General features: G+C 44.5%; 1 pseudogene; it reads right to left on the bottom strand.

Annotated features, from left to right (window-relative positions):
* LOC120848080 overlaps positions 1 to 21,561 on the bottom strand; it is a 129,827-nt pseudogene extending 108,266 nt beyond the window's left edge.
* Positions 21,562 to 23,808: the final 2,247 nt, after the last annotated feature.

Below are 23,808 nucleotides of genomic sequence, written 5' to 3'. Positions count from 1 at the left end.
GAAATCTGCTCCTAAATTACCTAATCTGGGGGCTCGAAACTTCGGAACAAGGCAGCCAGATTTATATGCAGGGATCATCCATCCGAAACTAGTGTCTCCTCTTTAAAAACTAACATCAATCTTCCTTTTCTAGAAAGAAGACGAAAAATAGCACTATTGTGTTATTTCCAACCTGTATATTACTCAGATTCCGATTTCCAATATACTTGCTGCCGGGCTGCCAATTTGAGATTATCCGTGTTAGACAATTCCTGCAAGGCAACCATTTCAGTGCCACACTAACTTTTTTCTTTCTTTTCTTCCTTAGGTCTTTCCATCACTGACTGGAGCAAATTTATAGCCGACCATATTGTAACTGAGTGCAATCCCATTTCATTTAAAAGCAAGTAGATCAACTTCTGCAACTGTGAACCTTAATTTGTAAAACTGCATGATAACACTAGCATGCTAATAAGGTTTTGTTTTGTGTGTGATTTTACTTGCTGGTGTCTATTTTTTTTAGATTCAATTACGTTTCTTCTTTTTATTTCTGAATCTCTCCTCGTGTAATGCACGTTCGGATGCCTTTGACGTGAATAAAATGAAATGAAAGAAATGAACACCTCTGCATCATTTGCCCCGTTGTTACTGTAGTTCATTTTACCCAAGGATTATTTTGTCATACAGCTCCCATGTCGTTCAGACATAATTACACCACCTAGTTTATCGCTTAAAGAAATAGAACAGCTGTCTCAAGATATAACTTTCTTGTATTTGTCTATATAATTGTAGCTTATAATATTGTTCCTGAGTTCCAATATGTGTTCTTTAAATAACTTGGCTTTCACAGCTCTTGTGTTAGCTCAAAGAAAATAAATAGAGCGAAATCCCGTGTTTCTCCGAGGTGAAAGCTACGCGCGAAGCCTTCATCTCAGCTCTATAGAGCGTCGCACGTCAGCCTTCTGCCGTGACGTCACTGGAGTCGTGATCTGGCCTTCTCCTCTAAGTGGTGTTGTCAGTGGAGGCACAAGGGGAAGGTAAGGGAAAGACGGACACAACGGCACATGTGGAAAGACATAATAAAACAACTCCAAAATAGGCAAGATACAGGAAGAAGCAGCAAACAAGAAACAGCTGGCCGCGGCAACAACCGAGGCCCAGAGATAGCCGGTGCGTCAAAAAGTAGCTAATGTAATCTACAACTAAAAAAGAAAAAAAAATTGTTTTCTTGGTAACTTTGAAGAGGTATTCACACATATGCCAACCCGAAACATGTTTAGTGTCGGCCCCGGCCCCTGCCGGCGCGCGGGAGGACAGGGGGTGGTCGGCGTGACAAAAGGGTATACTACAGAGTTAAGCGTAAAACTATAGGAAATCGAATCACAAGGCCCACCCGTTGGCGCCAAGGATCTAGAGGAAGCCAAGAAACACCCAGGACGTTAGCAAATGCAGGCATCAACGACACGAACACCCTGCCGGCCTCAAGACCTCAAGATGTGATGAGAGCTGTGTCAGAGAGCTGGCCTCTGCTTTTATTTATTCGGGCGGACACTGTGTTGAATTTATATATTAAATAGGATTCGCGCGCCTCGCGGTGGTAGTGAGACTGGAAACTTGTCTGAAGGATGATAGCCATTACATTCTGAGTTGCATGTTCAGGGAGAAGCGTGTGTCCTGAGGAATGAGATCGGGAGTAGATTTTATATGATCCGTATAGCAGCTAAAGCGCAAGCGAAACGGAGGTTTCGGTTTGTCCAATATACTGCATACTACAGAGCGCGCAGTGCAGTAGCTATACTACATTCAGTGAGTCGCAACTGTAGGTACCTTTCTGTTGTAGACAAAGTTAGATTTCGAGCTATTGGCTCTGTTGGTTGGAACCATATGGGGGCATACTTTGCAACCTGACTTGTTATATGGCCCAGTTCCATTACTTTTAGGGGAAGTTAATCAGGACGAGGTTATAACGTCACCCAGGTTTCTTGCTCGCGAGTATACGGTGCGCTTTGGGTGCCACTTGAGTCATTCGATGGCTCTGCTCTAATATGTCGTAATGCCTGCGAAGAATTCCATTGATGTTTGAGATATTAGCAGAGAAAGTGAGTGCTACATTGGTCTCGTGAGCTTTGGGGTCTGCTATGCCCTGTCGTGCAGGGTTTTCCTCTCAGTTGGGATTTTGAACTTTTTAGACTGTGTAATTTGTTACTTTCTGCACTCTAAAAAAATGGTATCACCTTACAACCTTTTGTCACATGTAATTCACCCCAAAACTTTTGTTCGACATACAGCGCACTATAGTCGAAATTTTACGAGTGGCTTGATAACGGTGCGATATAACTTACTAAAAAGCTAAGGTACGTATCAAGCACCAAAGAAAGAAAACATAGACGTTTTGCAGTAAAGCCAAGAAAACACCGATTTTTCTTTCTAGTCAGTAACACGTACATGAACTATTTTATTAAGTTGTACCACACGGCTATCAAGCCTCTCGGGAAAGTTAGTACCGTCAGATCGACGTCAGTGCGCTGTACGTCAAACTGAAGTTTTGGGTGTATTATATGGGACAGAGGGTGCAATAATGCACCTTTTTTTAGACCTGCGCAGATATTTCTGTGCAGTCAGTATTCACGTAATGGGTTTGTGTGCGAATCAGTATCGTCTTCATTAGAGCAAATGCGTCTGTAGTGGTGTGCCTCGCTGTACGAATACCTGTCTTACAGTGTCGCAGATGAGAGCTGCTGAAGTCAATTTGCTGGCGGTCGGTGGGTTCCTGATACAGGTTAGTTTCTAGTGCATCGTCTATTATTTTTACCGTTACACCCACAAAATTTATACTCTGCTTGGAGTACGGGTGGAAAGCCTGAATGGAAGGGTGGGCTACGTTAAAAGTATCGATGAAATTTAGCAGTTCAGTCTCCGTATGGGTCCATATTATAAATATATCATGTATATAACATCGGCAACATGATCTAATTTGAAAGAAAATATGATTCCAGGGCCCCCATAAAAATGTTAGCGTATAAAGGGTCTATTTTGTATCAATGGATGTTCCACTTACTTGCCCATGGTGACGTTCATTAAACTTGAAGTTGTTCATTTCCAGTACGAGTTGGAGCAAAATGAATGATGTGTTAGAGTCAACTGGTTTTTCATATATACGGGACTCGTACACAAAAACAGTCGACCTGATGCCATCAGCATGCGGGATGTTTGTATAAAGGGAGGCCACGCCGAACGTAACTAGAAAGGAATCGGCCGAAACATCAAGTTCGGCTATTAGTTGAAGAAAGTGATTAGTATCTTTTATGTAAGAGTTTAGGCTTTTGGGGGATTTCTTTGATAAGTCGGTCAAAATAACTGGAAGGTTTTCAGTGGAAAGACAGAACGAGCGGGTTGGTAAGGATAACTAAACTTTAGGAAGGAAACGAGTTTGTGTTTGTCCGTCCCGTCTCGTTTTCTTCCTCAAGTAAAATTTAAGTTTTCAGTGACCGTGCCGATTCCTTAGATTATCGGGTTATCGGCTTTGTGGATCTTAGGAAGATTATAAAATGTACCTTGACTTGGATGAAGTTGAATGAGTGCACGGAATCTGCGCTCGTCGAGCATTTTAGTTTTATGAAGCTGTTGTAGGGTGTTTTTTAGGATATGTTTATATTCGTCAGAAGGATCAGATTTGAGAGGTTTATGAAAAGAGCCATCTCTGAATTGTCTCATGCCTTCCTCCAAGTAGTCTGCTTTGTCTAGGACCACTACAGCTCCGCCTTTATCAGCGGGTGAATAATTATATCAGTTCGGTCAGATAGTGCATTCATGGCTGCCTGCTCATCCTTTGATGTGTTTTGACAGAAGAGTTTAGGCTTCTTGTATAATTTCAAAATAATCCGTTGCACGGATTCAATATAGAGGTACAGATATTTGTCTCTTTTGAGTTTTGGCGTCTATTGTCTGGGGTTAGGTAGCGCGTGCTGCTCTTCTATCTGCTTGTTATGAAAATATTCCTGTAGTCTAAGCGTCCGGGCAAAGGTTTCTAGGTCCAAGAAAAGTTGGAATTTGTTGTGATAGCCGGTGGCTAGGCAAAACTTCAGGCATTTTTGTAAAATCTTTTGTTCATTAGCCGATAAAGAATTTTCGACAAATTAACCTTATTGTCGAGTGGAGCGCTCTGATTTGTGGGGATATTTGCAGCAGTATTCCCGGTGCTAGAAATATGAAGTAAGGGCGTACGTGCGGTTATTGAAAGAGCCCAAGGACCATCATTCACTTTGCAGTCAACCGCAGGAAACGACGGTGAAAATAGTCTGGGTGCGAAGGAAATAAGCGTATCAATGACGAAGGGAACTCTATCTCGAGACAGTTTTTTTTGGCTTTCATGGAGACTATTGCCTCAATCTTGCTGTGATAGTACGCCTCGATCTCGTTCGAATTGTGTAAGATCAGGAAAGATTTTATTTCTCTCTTCTTTCTTTTTTTCTTAGAAATTTGACGTTACTTTTGATATGACTTTTGAATATTTAACTAATTTTAAGGATACGGAGTTCAGTGTTACCTCCCATGATCGTTCTTCCATTTCGTTAAGATTAGTGGCCGGATTGGGGGATAGCTTAAGGCCCTTCGGTGCTGTCTTCGTTTTGAGGTAAAGGGTTCGAGTACGGACATGCAGCTCGTGACGAACGCGTTTTTCTACTAATTTTCCAAAATAGAGAAGAAAATGTTATAGAGGCCGGCAGCGATACCGAGTTCTTATCTGATTGGCGGGTTGATAGTGAGTTGTGCTGTACAGCACGAGCCACACTGGCGAATGTCCGTCAAATTTCAGACTTTTGGGGTGTGCGCTCCGGGCGGTGCTCTTCGACGCTGAGGAGCAGAAGGGTGAATTAAAGCCTTAAAGGAGCCCTGCAACGACTCTTTCACTGATTTGAATCGTCACGTGTTGGTTGATCTTGATAGTAGGTACAGCCGGAACGGCCCCTCGCTGGTCACGATTCGGGACACCGTGTACCGCTGTCCGGGAAGCGTTCGAAGCTCCTTGACGCGCTAATTTGGAAGCAGAGGAACCTGGCCGGTTCTGGCCAGTAGTGGCCTGCGCCTGGAGCCACGGGAACGCCGCCTCGCAGAGCTGCTGGAAGTGGGATCTCCACGCCTTGAGCTGGAGCTCACGGATGGTATGAATGACCTTTTGCAAGTGCGCCGTCAGGAGTGCCATTAGGTCTACAACATAAACGGTACCTTCAATTCTGTCTCACGGAAGGTAGTATACCTATACTGCATTGCACACTCTGTAACATGCAAGATATTGGACAAACAGAACCCCCCCCCCCCTCCCTCCATTTTGGTTACGCTTTAACGACCATACGACTCATATAATATCTACTCCCGATCTAATCTTCTCAAGACATATGCTACGCCCTGAACATACATTTCAGAACGGAACTGCTACCATCATTCAGTCTTCCATTCTCACTACGACCGCGAGACGCGCGAATCATATTTAATCTATAAATTCAACACGGCTGTACGCCGGAATATATAAAATCAGAGGCAAGCTCTCTGTTACAGTACTCATCACATCTTGAGGTTTTGAGGCGGGCAGGGTGTTCATGTGGTCGATATTTACGTTTGCTAACATCCTCGGTGTTTCTAGGCTTCCTCTACATTGTTGGCGCCAACGGCTAGGCATTTTGTGCCGATTGCCCATTGTTTTACGCTTCACTCTGCGGCACTCCGTTTTGCCACACCGACCACCCCCGGCCCTCCCGCACGCCGAAAAGGGACGCGACCAACGCAAAACGTGTTTCGGGTTGGCGTATTTGCACATGGCTCTTCAAAGTTAGCGGACAACCAATTTCCTTCTGTTTTTTTATTTTTTTTTCTTTTATTTGTTGCTTACATGTGTTGCTTTTTGTCGCGCCGGCTATCCTCGGGCCTCTGCTGTTGCCGCAGCCAGCTGTTTCTTGTTTGCTGCTTCTTCCTGTATCTTGCCTATTTTTAGATTTGTTTCATTATGTCTTTCTGCATGTGGTGTTGTCTCCTTCGTTCCCTTACCTGACTTTTGTGCCTCCACTGATGTCTTCGCGTGGCAAATTTTACTGTTTGACGAACGCCTGAAGGCCAGTTCAAACAGGACGCTACAAAAACCGTCAGGCGACACGACTCATGCGAAAATCCTCAAAATTGAAGCGGACGCTTCAATTTTTTCTTTTTGCGGGCGTCGTGTCGCCTGACGATTTTTGTAGGCAAGCTAACTTCACGACTTTTCTCCTCGCCTCCTCCACTTTTCTTTGACGCCGGTGCTTGTCAGATTTGACATCACACGCCAGCTGCCACTGGTTTTCTCCCGCGCCTCGTTGACCTCTCTACCGCCGTCGCTCGCTCGGCTGGAAGGCCAAAGAGGTCCGGCTTCCGGTGGATTTGGAGCACTCCTGCTTCAAAGCGTGCGTTTCGCTTCCCGTAGGCAAAGGGAAAGACACCTTAGTGTCATTCTTTTTCCCGTTTTCGAGACTTGAAAAACGGCGGAAGCCTTCAGCGATTGACCGACAGCCAACAGAGCCTGTGAGTTGCTCTGCGGACTCATGTGATGAGCAGATGAATGCCGCTGTCAAGAACACGGGCGAGAATTGACTACAAAACAATTCCCCTAACAAAATAAAAAAAAAAAAAACGCCCGGGAGCATAGTGCCGAGCGATTTGTCGGATTTGGGTCGCTTGACGATTTTCGTAGTGTCCGGTTTGGACACGCCTTGACGAGTCCAAGTACTGTTTGCGAAACGGTAGGGAAAAAAAAGGTTAAAAGTTTTAAGTTTCCAGGTTGTTTTCTGATGATGCTTTCATTTATATACTTATGCGTGTAGGAACAAATGGTACCGGAATGAATGGTCCCGAATAAATTTGCTGGAACTAATGGTTTCAAGTTTAAAGGGCAACTCCGCTTCTTTTCCAGTAGTGCAAAACTATACAGTTGTCTTTGTTATCATCTACAAAAACCCCATGGCAAATATTACGACGGAATTCCGCCTAGAAGTTTATTAAAATCGCTGTCCAAGTTTGACAAGCACGAATCCGCTGGTTTTGGATGAGACGTGCGGACCAGACAACACTGCCCGGCTGCATTTCCGCTTCCTCCAAATTCCTTCTCCCGGCACGTCCGTAACGTCATCAAGCATGTACAGCTTCTTTTTTTTTTTCAATTTTGTTTTCTTTCCCGGGGAGAGCACGGGTGGCGCCAGCGCCGTGAGAGACGCGCTCGGCCGGCCCGGCGCTCGACTATTGATACTACTTATAGGCCCAAGGAGGAGAGGGAAGCTGCTTTTGTAAGAATTTTGAGTGACAGGTTAATCTTCTATAACCTTCTGGGAGGAGAATAGCGACGCCTGTGCTAATCCAGGAGGCACAAAGGAGGAACCTGATAAGAGGGGAGCTCCTTCTCCCCTTGTGTATCACGTGGGTGTGCATGCTTGGTGATGCCGAATATACAATGTTGTCCGGCTTTGCCACCGTTTCGGTTTCGGTTTGTGATCATGGCTAGAGTAAAATTACACGAAAAATATTTTATTTTTCGCGAAACAAAGGATTGGGGATTGTTTTTGAGTGCTTCAAAAAGCAAAATCGGCCACTATCTCAAAATTTTTGAAATTAAGCGGAGTTGCCCTTTAAGGTAGGAAAAAATGGTCCCGTAATAAGATCACTTCGAAAGTATAACACACTCAATGCACTTTATTTCTTTATGCCCTCCACGTACTTTTTTGCTGGTGGAATGAGCAACTTGCTCCCATAATTTGAGACCGGTTACCTAAGAGCAAGTTGAGAAGGCTTCGATAGCTCTTTTATTCAAAATTGCCGGAATATTGTCTAACAATAGAAGAGTCAGTGCCATTTTATTGTAATATTTTGTGATCGTATACTGAAGAGGTCAGTCTGCTATTACTATATAACGAGCATTTTTCTAGCTATGTTCCAATTACTTTTTATAGGGAAATTGAGCACTTCTACTCATGTCATTGGTGCTATGCGACTCCAATTACATTCATCCCCGCGTGTCTTTTGGTTACAGCCCACATTAGAAGCGGAGTTCGCTGCCTTTTGAGGTGCAGTGGGTGCGTGTGCACGAGTGACGCCCCTTCTTGTCTCTCTAAAAAAATCGGTAACTACAACACCTAGGTTGAAATATATTTCACAGGAAGTTGTTCAGAACTTAAACATTTGTTGATGCCACATAGATAAACATACAAATATCTTACTTCTGAAGAAGTCAGACCCGAATATTAAGGCTCACACCTCGAACGAAGTCCTCCATGGTTTTTACTCTCTGGCTGTACTGGCGGAGAGATTCTACAACTAAATGTATAAAACTAATAATTATTTGCGATCTCTTTCAAGTGGGACGCTTATTAATATTTATATATAATGACGTGGTCTGAAAGTGCACAGTAAATAACTTACCGTAGGAAAATGGGCCACCGGACGAAAATGTGGCGCTTTCACGCGTCATTCGTTAGCTGAAGACGAATCACGCGTTCAATCCTGAATGCCTGTTTTGTCGCCTGTGTTGTCGCCTGCGCTGTCGGATTTTAGAAGGTCCTAGTGCAACAATTGGCTACAGCTGTGTTCTGAGGCTTTTACAGGGGCGATATTTTCGCGGGACCATTTTTGCCTACATTGAAGTTGGGACCATTTTTTCCGGGACAATTCGTTCCGGGACCATTGGTTCCGTTTCCCCACGCTCGTCGGTGGAAACGACTGATACTCCGAAGAAGCCTCGGCCACAAAACGCCTACACTGTTGTCCCATCGTTAGTATCTTGTCCGGTGCATACTTGGGTAGAAATTCAATTACAGTAATGAAATTATGGTAATTTAGTTACTCTTCCTGGTAATTTGTAATTGCAATAATTACTCTCGGCTAAAAAGAATTGCAATTGTAATTTAATTACTTTCTGGCATCAGTAATTCCCAAATTTCAGGCACAATTACAATTACTTTTGCAAAACTTTGAGGCGCCGACGGAACCTTTGTGAAAGCTTCAGCGCTCGCACAAGCGGCCTAGCTCTCGGTGAAACATTCTCATAAAAACACGCAGTTACACAGACGCACAACATAAATAGCGTCGGATTGTTTGTTGTTTTGTTGCGTACACTGCGGGCTGAGAGAAAATCATCTTCGGAGCCTAACCGCCTACCTCAACGGCTCTGCTCAAAGGCGCCATGTAGCGCCGTCTGCTGTACGAGCAGAGAACAATAGCGTAGTCATGGCAAAATATTGAAAGAAAAAAAATGAGATTCTGCTTTCAGTCGACGTTGGAAATTTTAATTGTTTGTGAAGGCATTTTTCTTTATTTTTTGCCAGTTTTTTACGTTGCGCTTCCAGTACTGCCGCCTTTGTATCTTTGTATTCTTTTCAAGTTTATTTCCTGTTTATTTTACTTTGGGTATTATTTGCATAAGCATTTTGGAGACTGACCTCGCACCTGTGAATATTGTCACCAATGATTCGGGAGCACCGCATTGGCTCTTATATATTTCTGAGCCATTCTAATTTTAACTCAGTGTAAATAATTTAAAGTACCATGATGTTTGTATGGGATTGCCGTCGTATTAGAACGTGTGGATTTTAATTTTGATATTAGCACTTGCAAAATATTTATATGTGACTAATTATCGTACTTTCATTTGCCTGGCTAACAGAAGTCTGTCAACCCAATTTTTTCCTAGCGATCTGGCGTCTTCCAGCACATAATCTAATTTATTATTATTTAGTAAACATATAAGAACGTAGTACTTAGTTGCCCCAAACTGTCAAGTTTTTTTTATGAATTTAAGACAATTCATAAAATAAAGTACGACATCTGGCATTTATGCAGCGATGCTTAATACAACACATTTAAAGTTATATGGCCCAAATCGGGTCGCTCTCAGAAATAAGTAATTGTAAAGTAATTGCATTACTTTTTAAAAGTAATTTGTGATTGTTATAAATCTTCTCACATAGTAGTAATTGTAATTGTAGTTAAACTACTATTCAAGCAAACTAATTGTAATTGTACTTAAATTACATTTTGAAAGTAATTTACCCATCTATGGTTCGGTGATACATGACACTCGTATGATGTCCTGAGGCGGAAATTGAGGAACCACTTTTTGGGACGCGGTAAACACACCAGTCGGAGTCGCGTCCCAAGCACCCGACTTATAGCCAATAAAAACTACTTGAACCCATTCTCATCAATGAACACTCCTATAGCAGCGAATTGTCAATTATACTAACTCGTAGCCATCTGAGCCCAATCTGGTCAGAAATAAATGCCAATAGCCAACAATAATCATGTGACGCCATTCATTCATAAACAAAGAAGTAGCTAAAAGTTTTCAATACTAGTTATTAGTAGCCATTTGTAGCCATATCAAGCACATATAGATAAAACTGCCAGCTTATCGCCAATCAAATTTGAGAATAATAGATGTAGCACAGCATTGACAAATATTTGAACTGTAGCATTTGGTACTCATTTGAAGTCAATATGGTCAAAAATAGACTCTAATAACCAAAAAAGCTACTTGAAGCCATTTATATGTGTAATCACAAAACAAAAACAAAAAAACATAATGATTATAAAAATTGCTTCTGGTCGGTTAAACCCATTTCAAGTCGATTTCATTGCAAATTGATGGTTACTGCCAATTAGGCCTCCTTGGAGCAATCACATCTAATAAGACGTGTCTCGGTAGAAAATGAAACAAAAATAAGTAAACAAGATCGAAAAAGGTAAATAGTTATCGCTTATATTTTACCAAGTCGCAATTCAAATCCCGAAACGTTTTTACATCACATGCTGCATCTCGTCATGAACACCAAGACCTTCAATATAAGAGCTCGTGCTCCATGAAATTAAGAAATAATTTATAGAGGATCAATTTCTCTACTGAGTCAGACCAACTTGCTACATTTCCGAAAAAAAAATATATAGTTGTTCACTCCCTGGCGCCAGTATCGCTTTCTGCTTCCGTCTCCCATTTCACTCCGAAGTTTCCTGCATTTGCGTACAAGATATTTAATAACGATATACTGTAAAACAGCGTTCGATGAAATGTCGGAGCCCGGTCATAGACCGATCGGTACTAAAATGATTTTACCTTCCGAATGATGTTTGTTTACGAGCGTTCTTCAGGAAGTACTTTCTGCGAACCCAATGACTATCTGGCTTGTAATTGAGTAGTTATTTTGAAACTGCTGTTCCTGGAACTCTTTAGATTTAATAAAGCGGTAAATAGCCAGCCCTAAAAGAAAAAGAAAAAAAGATTATGCCTTTACACAAAAGAAAAAAAAAGCCTATGGGCTGGTGAACGTTGCGACAAGCGAAGTCGGACTGCCCGCCACACTAAAAAACGGCGTGGTTTGCCGGAAGTGAAAAGAGGGAAAGAGGGGTCTTACCCCTACAGAAAGAAAGAACTGACGTGTGGTGACGAGGTCTGCGCCACTTTGACGAATGTGGAGAATGTCATCCTGGCATTCTTCACATTCCCTCCCGCGGGAGAATATCTGGGGCTAGGACACTTGCTGGCATTGATACCAATTTTCACCACCTCGGTTGAGATAACAGGGAACTTCGTCTTCTAATAAAGCCCACTAAATCTAAAGAGCAAACACTTGCCTTTATGAAAAGTACGGATTCCGATTTATTAAGAAGGGCGTCCACACTCGAGGAATTGCAATTTTAAATGATTAAACCTTTCTTTAACAATATTTAAAAACCTGGGAGATATTTTTTTTTTTCATTTGCGTTCATAATTAGTATATTATTTGTTTAGGGATATCCCCATGATGGAAGTCATGGACGTAAATATAAACTTACGTGCACCCTTAAATGAATAAGACCCCCAGTAGGAAATGTAGAAACACCTTGCACAACTCACGTTTTGGCGCCCAAACTTGTTATTTATATTTGTATTCAAAAATTTGTAAACAAAATTAAATAAAAAAAAAACGCTTTTTTACAACAAACAATACAGACTTGACCAAACAGTCTTCGATTTCACTAAAAACATGCGAAAAGCGCAGAATGTCCTTCATTCCTACGGCGTGAATATACTACAATAGACACGTCAATTTTGTAAACCACAAACCAAAGAGCACCAACGAAAATTAAAATTTTTGCTAAAAAATTAGGAGAAAAAGCTTCCCCCGATTTGGCTAAAACTGAACCATGGAGATGAAAACTTTACCCACAGCGCGACAGTGAAACTGAACATACGTTTAAATTGCGCTCCTTTTTCCTAGCTCTATCATTTGGTTGCGGAAACGATGCAAAAGATGGCGCCGCATGCAGCGTTTCACCTCTTTTTCTTCCCCTAACCATATTTAGGGAAGGAGAGAAAACTGGAGAAATAAGAAGAGAGGAATGAGGAAACGCTTTCCTACACATTCCGGGGCTCCTTCTTCCAAAACGTGTGACCTGTTCGTCGTCCCATCGGGGAAAGACGCGCCTCACCTGGGGGGCTATGTTGCGCTTTTTGCACTCCCAGGAGACTAGGGAGAGGGAAGTGACGTCAACGACACAGCAAACGCAGATTGGGTGTTGATTTCGTTTTCTTCTGTCAACATCCAATCTGCATTTGCTGTGTCGTTGACGTCACTTCCCTCTTCCAAGTCTCCTGGGAGTGCAAAAAGCGCAACATAGCACCCCTGACCACCGGATTCGCTCTCATTCCGAACAACGCTCTCCTTGTTTCGTCTGTCTGGATGACTCCTAGATCACAGAGATCACCGCTTCCTCGGCCTCGCGTCTAAGTTTCGAGCATTCTAGTCTGACCTCGATTGACTATTTTGTGCGAGTTCCTCGTGCGGTGGGGATGCGGTGTCGGTGTGTTGACTGCCTGTTGCTTGTTATCGCCCAACAAGAAGGCGCGCGCCAAAAACAGTGTGTATATTCCGCTGGACGTGATCGACTCATGCCCTCGGATTTTATCTATTCGTTGAACGAGTGAGTACCAACTTTGCCTCCGTTTTTCAACATAGAAATACTCGATGAGCGTGTTGTACAGTTGACAGCAGTGCCCTTCATTTCACTTCCTGTTCTTCTTTTGTTTACCGTAATGATAGTGTCAAAAATGCTGTGATAAACAAACATGAAGGTGTACACGGCTAAATTAATAGCCTAATATGTCAAGTGTGATAATTGGGTAGCAAATTGTTCAGGGGAAAAAACATTATTACCCGGAACATTTTCCGCGCCCTATGCATGTTTTGAAGTAGAAAATTTACGCCACCCTTTTCAAGCCGGAAGCGGGGAAGGTTGATAAGTGGACAGAAAACAAATAATTACAAACACAATGGAAATTTATTGGTTCAAGCGTACCGTTTGTTAGACTATTCAACGCAGAAAAAAAGGAAAGAGGGACCAAAATACATACGCACGAAGCCAATCGACCCCTAGCGGACAGACTAAGCCACTGCCAAGACTGAATACTTGGACAGAAAATACTTCCTCTATTACCGAACAAAACCGCCTCCCGTCAGAGTCAAACTATTTATGGCGAACTACAAAACCCTCCAACTTTTAAATCACCAATCTTCCTGGAGCAATCCGCTTTCAACCCAATTAAAAGCACTACACATCCTATAAACTGAAGCTCCTTTACCCGATAATTTATATTAATGGATTGTTGGCTCCCACAGTTACTATGCTCGCCTGTACATAAAGTCGTCTTAATTAGTCCCTTAAACCCTTTTTTATTGCGAGAGCATTAACTGTCCCATGGAGCGAAATGACGTCATCAGCTTTGAAACCACGCCCAACGTTGACCAAACGGCACCTAAAATCTACTTTCACAACGGAGCGAAGAGAAGCCGATTTCTGACGGATTATGCTCCCATTGGCTGGCGCGCGCCATCAATGAAGGAGACACCCATTGGCTCATGTGCGGCGCACTCTTAGGAAAAAGGGTATGGATAGTCCTCCCTTATAGGAGGAACGGCCTTGTAACCTATGTTTTCTTTAGAAAGGGAGAAACTTTCGTCCCTGAAGCAGGGGAGCAAATAGTTCCTCCGTCGCCTGCATCTTATTATGGCGGCCCCGAATCGAGCAAATCGAGCCCAATAAGGCTTGACGAGGACGCTACGTCTCTTGTACGGGACGAGAGCAGCAGCAAATAAAAGCGTAATACGAGCTTTCCGCAAACTGTGTTTATTTCCGAAGCCAGATTCCCCCCACAGGTACAAAAACTTGCGTTTCGAAAGCAGCTACTCAGTCTTCTCGTCGACAGAACTGCAATGTTAAACGGACACAACCGATTCCCAGTTACTTCGCGCACTTTGCGTCTTACCTTTGGTGTTCCTCGAGTCACAATTCCTTCGTCAACCGCACATCACGGAAAAGGGCAAACTCTATCCGCGAAGCCAAAAGCCGCTCTCGAAAGAGCAAACTCGAAGCCGCTGTTTATCGCGTAGCGTGAAAGAAGGTTAAATCGCTAGCCACCAGATGGCAGGGTCAAGCAGACTAATTACAAGTAGCTAGGCTAAGTGGGGCTAGGTACCGCCCAATTCATGTTCTACAAAAAAATAATTTGCTTTTCTCAGGCCATCTCTGCCCTTGGAGATCCTCCGCTTTACACACATTACGCTTATTACAAGCATCAGGTGAACATACGTTGAGCACATACACGGCACGTTCAAATATCAATACAGCGGAACACCACACTAACCCGAACACTACACTCGCGCTCTGCGTTTCCGTCTTTTATACTGGTCGTTTTGAACGTACGTAACTTTTCAGTGACTTCCTAAGCAATAAAACATATTCCCAGCGTGTTGATTTTTTCCCAGCAATGTCAAACCTCTTAGAGTATTTTGAATGGCTCAGGGGATGAATCTCTTATTAAAAAGTAAACGCTCGATCATGCCGTAACTATTTGAAAGCCAATAAACCAAGCCGCTTCAATGCGGTTCGAAGCCATGAGTTTGTTTCCCCACACGACACGTCGTGCCCTGTATTTCTATTGGTTTTTCTATTTGTGCTGTTCGCGGAAACCTGCGATTGCCGTCTTGAATTAATCTCTGTGGAGCGGATATTCACTCAGATGGAAGTGATGCTTCACGGGCTGAAAAATCGCTTTTCGATCAACTTGAACGTAGTCAAAGCCGCGACTTGCGGCAGTTCTTAAGTGAACGGAGCTACGCCGTGGCGAGCCCGAAAACTTCTAGCGCTCATCCCAGCGCGCCACTTGGAGGGCAGTTTGTCCAGGAATCGTAGTTTATTTAAACAGCAATATAAAGGGTAGCTCTTTTTTTCGATTTTACCTACAATTGTTTTTTAATGCCGAAATTCCATACTTGTAAATATACGTACTTTCCGTCACTATTTCGTACTGTTCAGTCCTTGCCCCAGAGCGCAATCGCTCTCGGGGACGAGACAATTCCGAGTCACATTGGCCACTGTACGATATTAGCTTCTACTGTTGAGACCAGCGTTCCGACATGGCTATCCGCACTTTGATCGATTGCACGTAATTCCTCAAGTGGTATTAATCTTTTTAAGGTAAAGCGGAGGGTCAACCTGCGACACCCTGCCCCCTCCGATCACGGCCCGACCAGCGGTATCGATGCCCAACAGTCTACGATCTCATCTTCTTGATACACCACTGATACGCGAGCACACGGTCACATCGGCGATAATTCCAGTCTTCTGTTCACAACCCACAACACTGCCATCACGATGTTGCAGCTATGTTGCTGACACGCACAAACACAGAAAGACGTTGAACGCCGGTTGCACTCGGCATCGGAAAACAGAACCGAACTCAGCACGGAAGGCACCCAGGCAGCCGGCAGCAAAACCTGCCTGTCTTGGACGCAGTTCCTGCGGTTTCCATAACGTCGAAAACGTCGACACAGTTCTGCGTGGTTTCGCTACTGTAGTGACTGTAGTTCCGTGCCGCGCGAGTCCCGCAATCCGGAGACGGCCATCCCCCAGTGCACGTGGCGCTGCTGGCACTGCTCCGGAACTTCGCTGTTTCTAGCGGCTTCGTTTGCTCGTCTGATGAAATTAGTGATAAAAACGTCCATGCAAGCGAAATGTTCTGCACGTTTCGACTAGAAGACGGAATTACAGGCGGCCTTCGCTGCCGCTGAAGCTGAATGAACTCAACAGCTATTTATTAAACAACGTGCGCGACCTGCTCGAAAAACGAAACCGAAAGAAGATGAGTGGGGAGGGCGAAAGCTTTCTACCGTCTGCCTGGAGAAGGAGAAAAACGTTTCATTCCTCCCCTTTTCTCGTGTCCGCTTGGGGGCGCGTCAGTAGAAAGGAGGAAGACGCGCCGTTGCTACTTTTTTCCTCCATTTTTTTTTAGAGTGCGTAGTGCCCCAAAAAAAAAACACCAGAGAAGCCGTCTCCATTGCGGCGCAGCGCACGCAGCGGCCCGGCAGCCGGTAAAAGCGGTGCGGCGGTGCGGGCCTGGTGGCTGAGCCCGCTCGGGCAAGCTCTCGGGAGGGTGCACGACCGAGCTCAGTGTGGTGCGGCCACTTCACGAGAGAGCGCGCTCGGCCGTCGGCCGGGAAAACGTGGCCGTTCAGGCCACTACGTGACTGACGAACTGAGGGAGCGAAAGAAACACATTTATGCCTTTCGCATTCCTAAATAAAAAAAAGTGCTTAGGTGCTCTCAAACATTTTTTTTTTCTAAAACTGAAGTTCCTTTTTCAAAGAAGAAACACAAATCGCACTATCCGACATCCTTAGCAAGTTCCAAATTCTGCGACTTATTCCTTACCCATCGTTTGTGTTCCCTGATGCGGCCATGGACACAACGCCCCGTTTGCCCGAAATAACGCAACCCGCAGTCCAAGAATATTTTGAACACCACCTTTTAGACACAGCTCATCGTATTATCTCTATGTGCTTTACCGCAGCAACTTTCAGCTCCAACGAAAAAGGGTGAGTTTGAATGAGCGGAGATCCCACCGAAAACCACGAAGACATTGCATTTTGAACCTAGAGTGCGAGAGACTATGAAAGTAAGGAACCACTGCAATATTTTTCCTTGGGACCTTTGTAATGCTCCCAAAGGTGCCTAGGAGTAGTCCGCGCACACCGTTTTTGTATAAACTTTAAACTATAGCCAGTCGACTGTAGGCAATTTCTTCTAATGCTAACCGGGCTTCTGGCATAATGATAACAACATTTTTTCGGTACGCTTCCTATTAGTGACTTCACTTCTTCCACTTTTCAGAGCTTTAAATTAGCGCTCCATCTCCTAGAAGCTTTATCCAACACGACCAGCAATGCCCCCCATAATAGCTTGAAGTTCAAAAAGCTGTAAAGAATCATCGTTATAATAACGATGATTTCTAAGTGGTGTAGACTTCCGTGTGCTAATAAACGAGCAAAGTTAGATAAATACGCTACACACACGGGTTGAAGGGGTCATGAAACGAATTTTCTACTTTCGCTCAAAATCAGCATCATTCTCTAACATTAATAACCGTATAATCTTGCCTCAGTTTTTCTTTTTAAGCAATTGCAGTCGGCAAATAAATTCGAAAAATATGAGCATCGTCCATCCCCTTAACACGGAGCCAGAACAAGCGGCCACGTGGCTTGGTGTTTATCCTGTGCAACCGACGGTAATCATAGCCATGCGCTGTGGTCGGCAAAGTAAAACACCGCGTGGTGAGTACCAAGCATTGTAAGAGTTCGGCTATTCTCAACACAGAGGTGTTTGGAGACGAGGCACTACCCGAGTGTCTACCGATGCATTGATTGTTACGAGCCGTAGTCGAGAGCTTACGCAGCTCTAGTGTCTAATCCATGAACCGTGCTCAACTGTCATCAGGCGGGCGATTTCCATTACACAATTACGTCATCAAGCTTTGCGAAGGCTTAGGCTACAAGACATAGTTCCCTTTTGTCCTCGCAATTTTACCGCGACAAAGAAGCTTCTGAATTAGTGACGGTCCGTGCGAGTATACTTGGGCCAGACTAGGACCAGTGCACCTCAGTAAAGTCATGAACATTCCAACCCGATATGATATCAATAGAAATCTAAAACAAAAAGTCAGGGTTCAAACTTCAGACAACTGTATGAGCCGGACATCTTATGCTGCTTGGCAGTGTCCTCAAATCGGTCCTGACACGTTATTTCACCAGTAGTTAAGGTTTTATGCCGGCTTGTTAGGAATTTTCTTTTTTTTTTCATTTTTTCGGGGGGAGGGGGGGGGGGGGGGGGGGTAGGGGGCGGTGTGTAGCCGTATTTTCCCGCTTCCAGAATCCCTGTCGCGAAAGCCCGGGGTCTCGAAAACCCCGTGCTCGAAGACCCTGTTTCATTTCTTCACCATGGCAAGCAAGCCCAGGCCTCACTCCCGAAAGTAAGTGGTTTTCGCGGAAGTGGACGCTTGACGGGCTTTTCAACTCTGCGGAGTGGTTGTGCAAACAGCGTTCAAAGCGATTGATTCTTTTTCTTCTTAATTCTGAAAGAGCCAGCTTGTTCCGCAGTAATAAAACATGCTGAGCAGAGGAGTCTACTGGAAGGCCATTCGAAGTGAATATTTTGAGATTTTATTGCGTGAAACGGGCATATGTCCCACATTCAAATGCCTTATTCTCGGAAATCGATCTAAAACGGGATTATTAAAAACCTTTTCAAAGACACGAAAAGTCATGAACCAAAACATAGACTGAATGCACTAGGAAGCCCAGTAGACCCCCGACTTCCGGGACAAGCATTACATTTTCGGTGACTTCATTTGTGGCAGGGTCAGATAGCTGCTATGCGCCACCTAACCCTCTAGTCTGGGAATCTGTGTCCCCGTTATACATTTCGTTTCTCACTGGTGTACGCGATATGCGTGAAGGGAACAATAAGAAAGAGTTAATTTGAATCACGAAAATAAAAAGCATTTGGATGAATTACAAGTTGCCCACAGTAGAAGTTTACAGATCGGCGATGGTGATATCCAACACTCATATGGAAAGGGGTAAAGATGGCATATTTTCTCAGGCGGTAGACATATTTCCAACAACAACGTAGCATAAATGAAATTTATATGTGACTCCGTGACAAATATCGCGCTATTCATTCCACAAATTGCGTGGAGCCCGAGTTTCACTAGAACGACAACCAGAAACAATCGACAGCAACAAGCCCCAGACCAGTCTTTTTCGCGATTTGACAGGCTTTGTGTAAATAAAGGAGGCTAAGTTCAAACACGAGTATCATGCACGCGAGGGTATTTTTGGTAGGCTTGCAATTACTCGTGCTTACTTCACCCGCACCGAAAGACTACACGTCTGCCAAAGGTACCATCGCGAGCATGCTACATGTGTTTGAAGCTTGTCATTGCCGTTTGTTTTTGTTTGTCGCTCTAGTAAGGCTCGGGCATTGCGGTGACAACACCAGCACACGCAGACCCACGAAAAGGTGACTATGGAGAATATATATATGAAAGACATTGAAAAGTACATAAGACCCCCCGGTTGACACGGGGAAATTTTTGATAGAGTTCTTAAACTGGTTGTTGGAAAACCGGGCAAAAAAAGCGGGGCATTTACCGAGGGCATTTGACACGGGGCTTTTTGACATCGGGTGCTTTCGTTCTCCAGCCTCCTTCTTGTTGTGTGGGATCTATCAAGTTAGATTTTCCGATGATTGGTTGGATGTGTTAGGATGAATGATTTGACTTTAAGGATTTTAAACGTCTTTGAATGTGTGGGTTTTATAAAGAGAAATGCACCTTTCCGTCTGGTTCAGTGACGACTTTAGAACTCGTATTGTGGGTCTGGATAAAATAAATTTTTTAAAGGCGATGCTCCTTAGTGGCTAGCCATGTCCGTATGTCCGTCCACCGTCGGGTCACGAGCACGTGAGCACGTGCTCCCGTGCTCGTGCAGGGCAAAAAAAAAACAACCGCATCTCCACGTGGTGAATGATGTTGATTGGGCCGAAGCTCTGGTGGTGCTTGTCTGCGTTGACGTTGAGCCGCAGCATGCCGAGCCTTTCGTTCGTTTTCATCCATGTCTGAAAGAGAATGTGTGGTATGGAACGTGGTTATATACGTATTTCATCATTTGACCGCAGCGTGACATGGATGAAAACGAACGAAAGGCTCGGCAGGCTGCGGCTCACCGTCTACACAGACAAGCACCACCAGAGCTTCGCCCCAATCAACATCATTCACCACGTGGAGATGCGGTTTTTTACCTACGTTTGAGGCGCTGCCTGTCCCTTGTTTGGGTCATCTGTGCTCTGTTATCCCGGTTCTTTCCTAATCTTAGCGTTTAATAGGATGTTTTAGTGTGTGTTATGGTCGGCCTTGGACCTTCGTTTAAAATGGTGCGGGCCTAATTAGTTGCTTTTGGACAGTGAAGTGGAAACTTTACGTGTATTGTTTTCAGTTGTTTTTTAGTATTTATAGTTTGATTAACCATGTGATCAATAGTTTATGGATATACCATGGCCGTTTCATGGAGAAACTATGGAAGGTTTTCTGTTTTAGAGCGCAGCTCTAAAGGCCGGTTTTCACATGCAGCGAAGCGCAGATGTAGCGCTCCTCACGTGTCGTCAGCTACTTATTGTCTGCCATGAGCAACAGTTTTGACGGTGCAATACAAAGCTGGTGAACGCTGCCGTCAGCACGCGCTTAGCGCGAGGTTAGCGCTATGCTTGTTGCGCTCTGCTGCATGTGAGAACGGGCCTTTAGGCGCCCGTTTCCGTGTTTCGCGGCATGGGGTTGCCGTCGACGTCGGCGTAGCCGCGCCAAGTTTTGCGGGAAAATGGAAGTCACGTGACGTCAACACCAGTTAAATTTCCCGCTAAATTCAACGGGGAAATTCAGTTTCTTCTTTAGATTTAGCGGAAAAATTGACGTCACGTGACCTCAACACAAATTCAATTCTCCACTACATGGCATCAACAGCAATTCAATCCCCGGCTACATTTAACGAGGAAACTAAGTTTCTCCGCTTGATTTAGCGGAAAAAATTCAATTTCTCCGCTAGATTTTGCGGGAAAATTGACGTCACGTGACCTAAACACCAATTTAATTCTCCGCTAAATCTAGCGGGGAATAAAAAAAAACAGAATTTGTTGTTAGGTAACGTGACACGAAGTCGTGTGACGTCATTTTTCCCACTAAATTTAGCGAGGAAACTGAATAGGAGAAGGAGGGGAGAGGAGGGGACAGAGCAGGAGGAGGAGGTGACGCAGGAAGAGGTGGGGCGTACCCTTCCCTCCGTAACCTCCCCTCTAATCAGTGTTGCCACTCCTACTGATTTATCAGTAGATCTACTGGTTTTTTTTTGGTCTGTTTTTGTTTTTTTCAGAATTCTGGTGATTCAGTGATAATACCACATAATCGACCTACTTCGCATTTTAAAAACAATTACCTTACTTTTCAGTTAACTTAATTAGTAATGACACAGTAATATAAAGTGTGTCGTTTTCTGACCTCTCTGTATACTCAGGCATTGCCAAATGATTCTCTCACCGTTCAATGAACGCGAGGGTCTTCGAAGCTTTCTTTGGGTAGGAGAGGTTCAGCACATAAAATGTGGCGAATTGAAGACATACTGCCTCCAAGAAAGGCACAGGATCATTGTACATCTTTTGATGCTCTGTTATGACAAAACAGGTGTCACTGAAGATGCCTCTTGAAACTAAATACAAACTTGCATCTCAGAAGATATGAATGGGGGAAGCAAGACCTTGAAAATTAAAATCCAAAAGAAATTAATTGTGCTATACTAAAAAGAACCTGAGGCATAGGCAGCGGTAACACGGAATGTATCATGAGCGGCACCGGAGGGCGTGAAAGAGAGCGTCGTATGCCGATATTAGACAGTTTTAGTATAGCGTTGCTGGATCTTACGTCCGCAAAACGCAATAGTATAGCGTACGCTAAAAATGACCTGCTCGGACCGAATTTAGTTGTGCGTTACATTTTCGAGTGAACATCGCCCATGATCTTGGTTAAATTTGCTAGAGCCGTAGAATTCTGCGTGCTTATAGCGCAACCATGCTCCTGGAAAGAAAACTTGAAAAAAAAAGTGTCCTATCATTTTATTTCAGATTAAACCAAGCCACAGCTGCCTCGTCAAGGGCGCTTTTCTGCTGGGTACAAAGGCTACGAGTACGAGTGCGTAGCCAAATTCGATCACGGAGCCTCCGTCAGTCGTCCCGTGGAAACGGCACCTTTTATCAATGCTATCGCGGAATGTAATTCATGACCCTGATGTCCAGCGCATAGCGAGAACTTCGGCGATTTCCTTTAGAGTCGTTCGTCCGTCGGCGATGAACTGTGGGAATAGGCTTAGCGTTGAGCAGATCGCAGCGTCGACGCACACTGCGAGCGGCGAACATTTCCACTGTGCACTCCTTCAGATGCAGGGCGATCTGATTCGACCGCGGTAGGTCCCAGAAGGAATTGCCGAACTGGACACCACGCAATTTCACGTAACACAGAACTTCGAAAACACCACGTCGCCCTTGCTGCGCCAGTCGAGGCAACCGCCATCTTGAAACTGGCGCTCTCGTTGGGTCCGAGATCTCTCGAGAGCGTCTCGCAAGGCCCGCTAGCTAGAAACGCAAAATCCCCAGCGTTGCGTGCGTACGCAACACGCTAACCTTTCTATTGCGTTCTGCGCATGCGCACCTCACGACCAGCAATTTCCTTGCGTACGCAAAGCTATAGCGTACGCTCTACTAAAACTGTCTATTAAGCCATATTGTTTCACAGCGCTTCTTCTGTGCTGCACATGCACCGGCCCAATGATGGCTATATGTTACCTGCTATTTTATCTACTTTTTCCAGCGAGTCCATTCTCTAGGCATCCGGTACTACAAAGGATGACACTACTCTAAGAGAAACGGACATGATGGCACCCTTTTTTCTTTTCTATCAATGCTGCTAACATCTTTCAAAAGTGTATATAAAGCATATAAAACAAACGAAGCATACATTTTTTTGCGGTCTCTGGTAGTTTCAATACATTGGTTTACGAGCTGAGGGACGAAGGTTCGAATCCAAGCATGACCAGTGCTTCTTCATACTGTTGGAATATTTCTGTGTGCGCATCCATAGGCGAGGCATATTACAGGAAGTGCTGAAGGCCAGCCTCATGACATATCCTGTGCAAAAATTAGGAAAGATACGACACATACAAAATTTTAGCACCGTCCTGACTGACACCCGCCATACGGGCAGCGTCAACCGTGGTTAAAGACCGACCAACGAAACCATTTTCCGCAAGGTAGGAAAATGCCCCTTGCGCCCTCCTCTTTTCACCCTCTCCTAAAAATCACGCGACGGCAGAGGCTTCCTTTGTGTCGACTTCTTCTGTAGGGATAATCCTCAAAAAGCGCGAAATGAGCGGCTAGTTGCGAGCGCCACAACGACCTTGAGAAGTCCAGAGGCCAGATTCACGAAGAGCTTCTTAGTTTACGACAAGTTAGCTAAGAAGTTCGTAAGTTAAGATCATTGTAAGAAGAGGAGAAATCGGTATTCACGAACGCGTTCTTAAGTGAGAGGAGGAAAGCGAAGTTGTCGTACGGAGAAACTAAAACTTACCGGTGCTGTTGCTATGGCGACGCCGTCTTCGGCAGCATGAACAACCAATCGGAGAGCTCGGCATTTGTTCGGAGCCGTTCGGAGCCGGTCGGAGCCGTTCGGAGCACGTGGATTTTTCATAACACAGGCGGCCTTTCTGCCACCGCTTGTCTGGGGTTCGTATCCGTGCAGTGATATGTCGACGCTAACACGATTTAAACTCGCCCGAATGCCGAGGCCGGCATGCGTAACCACCCCCATTGACTGCTACGAACTCGATCGCTACCAAGTCAACACAACTGTCA

This window comes from Ixodes scapularis, unplaced genomic scaffold (assembly GCF_016920785.2).
Source record: "Ixodes scapularis isolate PalLabHiFi unplaced genomic scaffold, ASM1692078v2 PGA_scaffold4__175_contigs__length_147842914, whole genome shotgun sequence".
Lineage (NCBI taxonomy): Eukaryota > Metazoa > Arthropoda > Arachnida > Ixodida > Ixodidae > Ixodes > Ixodes scapularis.
The sequence above is the reverse complement of the archived record's forward strand: the minus strand, read 5'-3'. Positions and strand labels throughout refer to the sequence as shown.